The sequence below is a fragment of the Aptenodytes forsteri genome, unplaced genomic scaffold (assembly GCF_000699145.1).
Source record: "Aptenodytes forsteri isolate BGI_AS27 unplaced genomic scaffold, ASM69914v1 Scaffold108, whole genome shotgun sequence".
Taxonomy (NCBI): domain Eukaryota; kingdom Metazoa; phylum Chordata; class Aves; order Sphenisciformes; family Spheniscidae; genus Aptenodytes; species Aptenodytes forsteri.
Window position 1 is genome coordinate 4,648,318 of NW_008794448.1, and position 9,415 is coordinate 4,657,732.

A 9,415-nucleotide genomic window follows, 5' to 3' on the forward strand; every position below is an offset into this window, starting at 1 on the left:
TGAAGTACATGTATATTATAAATTATCTTGATATTGTGTTATATTCTTGCAAGTAATTATCTTTTCTAAGAAAACATAAACAAAAAAGAAAAGCCAACCCTATTCCTATTGCAAAGCACACAGGAATTAATAGTACAATAAAGTCTGTCCTGTAAATTGTAGTATTCTTAACTTGTTCTACTTTACCTGTTGTCTATATAGCTTTTATTTATAGTTGTCAGTCTAATCTTGGCATGTTTAGCAAAGAAAATGGAACTTCAAGAGTTTTATAAACTATTTCTAGGTTGCTAAAGAATTTATTTTTCTACTGTATATGGTATAGACAAAGCATCACCTGTACAGGAAACAAGTCTATTTCTAATAGAAGTAAGCTTAAAAATAAATGCCAGTCATATCATATTTAAAAGTTCTATCTATAAAGTATCTCCAGTCTTTGTAATGCTAACTACATTTTAAACTTTCTACAAATTCCAAGTTGTTTGCCATAATATTTAACTAATCTTTGAATACTAATTTTTAGAATACCTTACATTCCATTTCACGATGAACTTTCATGTTGAACTTGCGATCAGAGTATTTGCAGTATCATTTATTTCTTGTGTATGATGTTACGGCTAAATCACTTCATGATTTTTAAAAATCTTGACACATTTGGCCAAATATGAAAGTGTTGTTACATTTACTGGATAAAACATAAAAAGAGAAATAATAAGAAAGCATGGCATGTGGCGCTTGATTGTCACATGGAAGACTCCCTGCATACTGTCTGCATTACAGAAGTGTTATATGCAGGAATGTGGATATGTGTGTATGCGTAATAGATACACTTTGATATTTTTTGTGTTTGTGTGTTTATGTACACAAGCACAGGTGCACAGGCTTGCATGCACATACACCCACATAGTAAAGTTTTTAAAAGATACTAGGAAATTATACCATCGTTATTAAAGATTTATAATAGAGCTTTCTCTATTATTATTTTTATTAGTGCTATAAAATGAGGAAGCATGTCATTATATACGAATTCCTCATACGTCGGCTCATGTAGTCCCTTCTAGTTTTAATGAAAATCCAAACAATAATAACTATATTTTTTAATGTGAGCATTTTTACAGTAATATCTATCTTGATAAAGATACAAATGTGTATTATTTTTGGTTGAGCATCTCAGTGACACTTTATGGAGTAGTTTGTCTTTTTTATGTGATATTGGTATAGACATACTGCAGTGTATTGTCTTTCAATGTTTTACAGATTCTAATCTTTATGGAGGTTTGTCTTTTTTATGTGATATTGGTATAGACATACTGCAGTGTATTGTCTTTCAATGTTTTAGCTAAAATCCCAGACCTGAGTTACAAAAGTGCCATTTTAAGTAATGCTTAGCAGGTTATTTTATTTTTCCTTACCCTCCGTGATCTTGTGGAATTTTAACATGTAGAGTGTAAATAGATCACAGATGTCAACTTAAGTGAAAAGAAACTTTTTTGTTGTTGTATGTTTTCTCCATTATTTGAATCCTGGTTGCGAGGAAATTATAGATCTGTTTATTTTTAGTTGCTGGAGTTTAGCTTCCAATATTTATGAGAAATATAGAAAAACTATCAATTGGAGACTAAAAAAAATTGGCCTTAGCTTACGTGCTTATTTCAGTTTATTTCAGTAATTGTGATGCTGTTTGTCAACTGAAAAAATTACACATATATAAAAAACATCTAAAGTCAAAATTTTGTTCTTTGTTTATAATGTAATCTTTTGTTGCTACATCAGCAGAATACTGCAGTGAATTAAATATCAGTGAAGCTTATTCTGTATAAAAGATACAACGAATAAAATACTAAGATGCTTACTGTGTATAATGTTCAGTTTAGTTGCCTACTAAATTTTGAAAGGCAAAAGCACCCTACCGTTCACATGCACAGAGATGAAATTTAGCAGTAAAGCTCGCTAAACTGAGTGCACCGAGCGTTTAAGGCTTTCTCGGGGGGGAGGGTGTCTCTTTTCTTGCATTTGATACGTCTTTTAAACTGCTGAATTTTGGAAGCGATTCTCACAATGGTGGTGAAGACTTCTGTAGGTAATGCACCCCTGCCCCCGCCCCCCCCAGACGGACATGTGCGTGCCCTAGGGAACAGAGCTGGGAAGTGACAGAATGCACCGTGTCCTATTGAACTGTGCAGTGCATGTGAAATTCTGTGGCTCATGTGGCCTTTTACATTTTTCACCTGATTGGGCTGCTCAGCAAGAAAGGCTGTGATTATGGAAATCAGTTTTTCAGATTTCTACCATGCTAAAGGAACAGGTCTCTTAAAATTATTTTTCCTACGGAATTTGTAAACCTGAAGTAAGAACTGTGGGGTTTGAGGTCAGCTTTAAATTTTCAGAGTTGTATGTTATTGGTCATAATTCTGCTAACTATATGGGATAAATCCAACTTCGGTAATAGTACTGCTTTTAGTTCTTGTGCGTGCAAGGTCTACGCTCAGTCTGTTTCTTCAGAGCATCTCGAGTCTCATGGCCGATGCAGAAGTAACTGCAAAAACTTCCTGCCAGCCTTCAAACCTGAACACTGTTCAGGTTTTATTATATATCTTAACACTTTCGGATACTGGAGCATTTTAATCTCAAATAGGATGCATCTTACCTCTAATTTGCTCAGTGTGCAAATCTCAGTTTTTTTAGATTGCTGTATCAAAAACCGTCTCTACTGAATCTGAAGCACAATGCAGCGTTCAGGCTCTACAGCAGGCCACAAGTTTCTGATGAATAGCTGTCCTAGAGAACCAAAGTGTAACGGTGGTGTTCGCTTGTGTCAAATTCGATCCTTGAACTAATTCCTAGTTTCCATGGAATCGGAAGGGATGAATTTAATCTGTCATCATGGCTAGTGAAAGCGAGCACTTCTTTCCTTTTCTTATTGACAAATTCTTTCCCACGTGTGTCGATGGTGCATGTCACGGCTGTTGCCTACATGTTTCTCATCTTCCTTATAAAATACAATGCATGTGTGTTTAGACCTGGTATTTTTGTTGCTGAATTGAGTGCTGGTGATGCCTAGCCAACATTCTGGTGCTTTTATATTGCAGAATAGGGTTTAATGTACCTGTTTACATTAATAATAATAATTTGTCCGTTGCTGTTTTTTATTTGGTGTGATTTAAAAAATGTGGAGAATTAAACAATTTCACTGAATGCCTACAGTGCAGTAACTGTGGTTTTCAGTCTTAGAGTGTGATAATAATGAAAGGCCGTTGTTGCTTCTACTTACAAGCTGTTTGAGTTAAGAGAAGATGGGAAGGGAAGCTTGTGGTGGTGCTTCTAGCCATGACTGCATGTCAGTGCTTCGGGGGTGGATACGCTGACTTGAAGAGTACCTCTGGCTGCTGATGTGACTGACCAATTTATATAGTGTAGCTGTAGCTTGTATTTTCCCCAGAATTACGGCATCACAATCTAGCTGTTCTTACAGATTTTTCTGCTTCACAACTGAAGAAGGGAAGGGAAGGCAAAGTAGCTGTTCTCATCTCTTCCTGCAGTTCTCTCAGCTTTACCACTGATGAGAATTGTCAGGGGCTCCGAAATTGCTCTTGCAGGCTTTTACTGAATTAAAAGTAGAAAATGTAGAGTGGCAAGTTGTGAGTTGAAGTTCTTTGGTTAACTGACACTCAGTGCGATGAATTGCTGAAGCATCTGGAAAGAAACAAGTTGCGCTATTAAATTGCAGGCAGTGTGGTCTCCCCTGGAAGGTTCCACCCTCGGTACTTGGCAGCGCGACCCGAGTTTCTGCAGTGACTGCCCTTACTTGGTCATACTGACCCCGTGCAAGTTGGGAATGAAGAAGAGATCAAGAAACCTACCTCAAAAAAATCATCTACTTTGAACAGCTGCCTCTTAAAACACTTAGATGAAATTATTAAACATAGAATGTAGCAAAAAAAAAAAAAGGAGAATGAAATGTCCGTGGTTCATTATTGAAATATGTATGTGTATGTGTATATATATACATACGCTTTTTTTAACTTAGTAAAGAAGTAGATGTTGATATAGTGGTTCTAACATAGTAACAGGTGGCCAGCCTGCTGCAGATAAATATTGCTTACAATTCAGATGTTAAGTTTTGAAAGCTGAATGTAAACATATGTATCTAATTTTGATATCCTGTCTGTGAGCTGTCTAGCTCTAACATTGGTTTAATTTTGTTATCCCATGTGGTCACACAAATAAGCCTGACTTTATGTCCCTTATTTAACTATATTAGAGTTGAAAAGTTTCTTTATCTCTTTCTTCACAGATGACTGCTTGCTTTATTCTTTCTTCCTTTGGTATTTCTTTTTGACTTCATTAGTCTTAAAGTCAAAACTTACAGTTTATACCATGATCATACTGCTTGTCTCCTGTAAAACATACTGGGTCCCACATAACGTTTGTAAGTGTCTGTCAATACTCTTTTGTCCCCTTTTGTCTGCACTTGTCTGTGTGCACTCGTTTGCTATTTTGGGAATGCAGGACCTGGGGCAATGTGGCACTTGCCCATGTCTGGAGATTCTGATCGCTAGGAGGTAGATGTCGGGGTGATCCTTTTCCGTATCCTAACCTGCTTTTAATGAAGGAATGCTGGAAAGAGCAGCTAGGAGACCGTTTGAAAACAGTGAAGGATAAATACTATGAGTTCTCAGTATATCAGTGAGGTGAAGATGCTCACCTCAACTGGGCTTCATTTCTGTGCTAGAGGTTTGTGTGTGGGGAGCTTTCAAGCCTTCCACTGACAGTGTAAAGGGAGGAGGAGATGGGAAAGCTCTTCCCTATACTCCTCTCTCTAACCTCAAGGGCCAGGTGTTGTTCTTGCAGAGTTTGGGGCACCAAGTCCTCTATGTCTGATGTGGAGTTTTGGCCCCACAGAAAGAGGGTCATGGATTAGCATGTGGCCTTCAACCAAAATTGGTACAGCTAAACAGTGAGGACATACATACCAACCTTGATTTGTTCCTCAGCATCCCTGTTCCTGAAGCGTGCTGCCCTGAGAGTCGTCTGTTGTTGTTTTTTAATATAGAATAGTTTTGAGTGGTATTACCACCACGATCCACAGCTCTAAGTCATCTTCACATCTCCTCATAGCTGGCCAGATTTATTTACCAGGATACAAAGCTTCTCTGACCTGAAATACTTCTGGGGAAGTAGAAGTCAAGCTCCGTTCTCCTTGGGCTTGTACGTGGTGCTATCAAGTATTACTTTGTTTTCTCTCTTCTTTTCAAAGAAGGTCGTTTCTAAGAAAAATGAGGGCTGAACTGTTAACCTGTCAGAGGTGTGTTTTTGTAGCATGATAGTGACACCGTGAAGTAAATGCCCAGCTCATTCAGTGAAGGCATGGAAGTAGTGTATGAAGACGTGAATCCTGCTGGCATCATTTGGAAGACTGTCTGTGGCAGAGTAAGTGAATTGTGGAACAAATTATCCTCTCAGTCATGGCTACAGTTCCTCTTTGAAGGAAGCTTAACACTTTTTTTTTTTCTTTCTCCAGAAGGGAGGTGAACTGGTGTGCATGTAATGCTATTGTCAAAGCTGAGCTCTGACCCAATGGGGAAATGAGCAAACAATTTGACACCAGAAACACCCTAAAAGACTCGCCAGACATCTATGTCCATTCCTAGTATTCAAAGTATCGGGAGGAACCGGATGCTTCTGTTTTTCTCCAAGACCGTGTGCTTCTCATAAGCTGAGGGGCAGGGTCTCGTAGCTCCCTTTGGATTTTGACCACTGCCCCACATCCAGTATTCTACTTAAAACATTGGCTGTAATAAATGTGTATTTAAGCTACTGATCTCTAAATGGGTTGAGTCTGATTTCCTGAAACGTTACCATCTCCCCCCCCCTTTTTTTTCCTGTTTTTTTTTTCTTTTTTTTTTTTCTCTCCCCCTTTACCCCCCTGGTAACAGCAGAGCTGCTCTGCTAGAGTTGCCTCAAGATGAAGAAGGGATTCTGCTGCAGGGCATTCTCATTTGGGAGTACTTGGCTTTAGGTCTCACCTCTCCTTCATTGCACTACAAGAATGTCTGAAAACTTCTGGGCTTGCTACAAAACCTTATTTATCTTTGTGCATTAATTTATGGGACAGGTGCCCAGAGCCCTAGGATGGCAAAATTTCTTCAGAAATGTAAAGAAACAAGTAGCTTACAACTTCGATGAGTCTCCTTCCTTCTGATGTACTAGTTAATGAAGCCTACAGCTATTTTTGCACTGAACAGTAGTAAACAGTATGTTCTGAACTCATTTAGATGATAAATGTCTCCATATTCTGAATTGTCTTGCAAAAAAAAAAAGTAAGCAATTGCCTTCTTGCAGGTAAGTGTTGCACGTGCAGCTGAAGCAAAGGACTACTAGAAAGCGTACTAAATATGAGCAAATGGGATGTGCACTAGTTTAGTTCATCAGTACGAAGCTAAGAAAGGGTGGGAATTTTAGGAGCTTAGAAATTTTAAACTGAATTGAAGGAAATATTTATGGTGGGTATTTTTTCCCTTCCAGTGTTTTCAGTGGCTTCTGTCTGCATTTTTATAATATGAGGACATGTTCGAACACACGCCATTCCCAGTGCTGCAATGCTCTTAACAGCCATCCAGTCGCATGCTTGATGAGGAGACTGTTGTGGAGGTGCTGAAGACAGTTTGCACCAGCCTTTTCCCTTTCAACGTAAGAACCAAGAGCTTTAAAAGAAACGCCTGCTTACAGGAAGTCTTTTCTGGTTTCATGTAGGATAAGAGAGTTTCCCACCCTGACAAAGTTCTCAGGAATATACATGGTTGGCCAAAACCACAATCTCGACAGTTTCTGTGGGGTTTTTGGGTTGGTTGGGGATTTTTTTTTTTTTTTTTAAATAAAAAGGAGGGCAAAAAAAAGCTAATATGCATTTTTATTGTTGAATTGGAAATAACATTTTTTTGGGGGGGTGGAATTTATTATTCAAAGAAAGTATTAGAATTAGCTAAGTAACCCTCTGGAAATACCAGTGAAGCATTCACACTGAAGAGAATAACCCTTTGTTATTAGTTTTCCTAGTGGCATCACAATTTTCTGAATAGCAACCAGATTCTTTCTTATGGCTTTGTATAAGTATATTTTATTTGCATATTAATGCCATTTTTAAACTACTACAATTGCATTCAGTAGTTTCAAAAAAAAATCTTATGTGGAGGTATCTGCTTATAGGAGGCCCTGGATTATTCTTTATTCTGATGGTGAGTAAAAGGCATCCAGATTTCTTACTGAGAATATAAAAAGGAGACAGCTGACAGTCTTCCTTATTGAAGAACAACTAGGGTGACCTTTTTTTGCCTGAACTGGCAGAAGTTTGTTTTCAGCTGCAATTGGTGCTACTGCAACTGCAACATCTGGAACACCCATGTACAAAGGAAAAGAGAGCCTGTTCCGTGCATGTAACTTTCCAAAGAGAGAAGCAATAGGTCAAGCAGATAAAAGCATGTCTTCATTTTTCCTTACTGGAAATTTGACTACAGGAATGACTGTCATAGCCTGTTTTATAGCCTTATCCCATAATCTGTCCAAGTATAAATACCAGTTTTATATTTTCTACCCTGACTCTCAAAAATACTGAGCAGAACTGTGTTCCTACATTCATTGTATTCGCGTTTCTGACCTGTACCCAGTTTCTTTTAAAAGAGAAGTTGTCTACACATGTACAAAATCCTATTAACTCAATGGCAGTATTAGCTCAACTTAGAAGGTTTAGTGAATGTTGTCAGAAAACAGTCTTTGGTTAGAGTTACCTGATAAAGTTAGACCAAGTCCTGTGTTCTTGTTAAAATGCTTCTCTCCTTCACCTTAAAAGTGAAGTAGAAGCTAACTTGAGATGGGAACGTTGCACAGTCTGCTTTGGTGAAGGTTCAATTAGCAAGGAAGGAATTGCAGTTTTCGTTTACTTGTGAAGTCCCCAGCAGGCAGCTTCTACTTGATCAGTGGAAGTCTCACATACGTGCATGTACTCACGGAGAGTTATGAAAACGGCTCTCTGACACTGTTGTTTTCTCTACTTGTTAATCTATTATTTCTGTGTCCCCAAATGTCTCAGATTCAGCTATGTGCAGCAGATGCTGAGTTTTCCACCTTGTGTCGGAAACTAAAACTCAAATCTGCTGTAAGTGCATGAATTTTTAGTCTCTCTCTGCTTCCTGAAGAGCATCCATGCTTTATCCATATATTTGGTATTCACAAAGCAGAGGAGAAATTAAAGGTGAGTGATTTTACCTCTGTGAATTTCAGAAACATCTGTGAGTTTCTGAATTGGGAATTGGCCCCTGTTCTGTGTCTGTGGAAGAGATCCAGCTGCACCGTTCCTAGAGGTGCGCTGGGGGTAGCTGGTCCCTTGGGTCTTGTTTCTAGGCAGGGCAGAGGCTCAAAGGTTGGACTTTCACGTGCAGTTGTATCCTTGAAAACCTGTGGTACGTGGCTGTGTACTGCCCTCTTTAAATACTGCAGAGGGAAAGATCTCTCCCTCTGATTTTGAAAATAAGTTTAGAAAACTATCCTCTTGTTTCACATCAGCAATGTGAGTATTTGCCCTTTTCCTTAAGAGGCTTAAAGGAACACACTTCTGTTCCTGAACTGCAAACTTTCCCTGATCCTTCTGATTTTCATTGATGTAGGAGATAAAGAATTGTGTAAATAAGTTTTCAGAATAACTGAAGGGCAAAATGGAAGAAAGATGTTCAAATATATGCATGAGACCCTCGTGTGCACATACTCACTGAGCAGAAAATAATGAAGTCCTTTTTCCTTTTCACTCTGAAAAATAGTTGTTTTAAAGATGCGTATAAAAATGTATGGGCACGAGTATAGTGGTCTTCTCAAATCTAGGGATCTGATCTTACCCTTTGGTTTGTTACAAGGACTGCAAATGATATTCTTAGCAAGCTTACTGCTAGAAATTCTTCGGCCCGCCCTACTTCCCCAAATGCAACAAGTAGCGAAGAGCAAAGAACGGCCTTGCCTGACTCGCATCACCTGCTGTTACGCCGTACGTCGCCTTGCCCATTTGTTATAGCCAGCTGTTGTCTCTTGCCTTATACTTAAATGGCAAGTTTTTGGAACAAGAAACTTTTCATGCTATGGGGTGGTGCGTCTAGGGGCCACACCTGTACAATAAAAAAAGTAAACTGGCCAATACATGTACAATAGCTGGGATTATGATGATTTTTGTAAATTATGTTGGTGAGATGTCATTGCATACAATACCAATAGCACTGTAATAAATTTGTGTATATTTTCTAGAAAGAATAAGCATACAATAGGAACTGCATTTAGTATTGATAGGTCTTATAATGATTCTGTCTTCACTTATTGGGCGCCTCCCCCCCCCCCCCCTCTCTTTTTTTTTCTTTTTTTTTTTTTGAGAGTTTTTTTT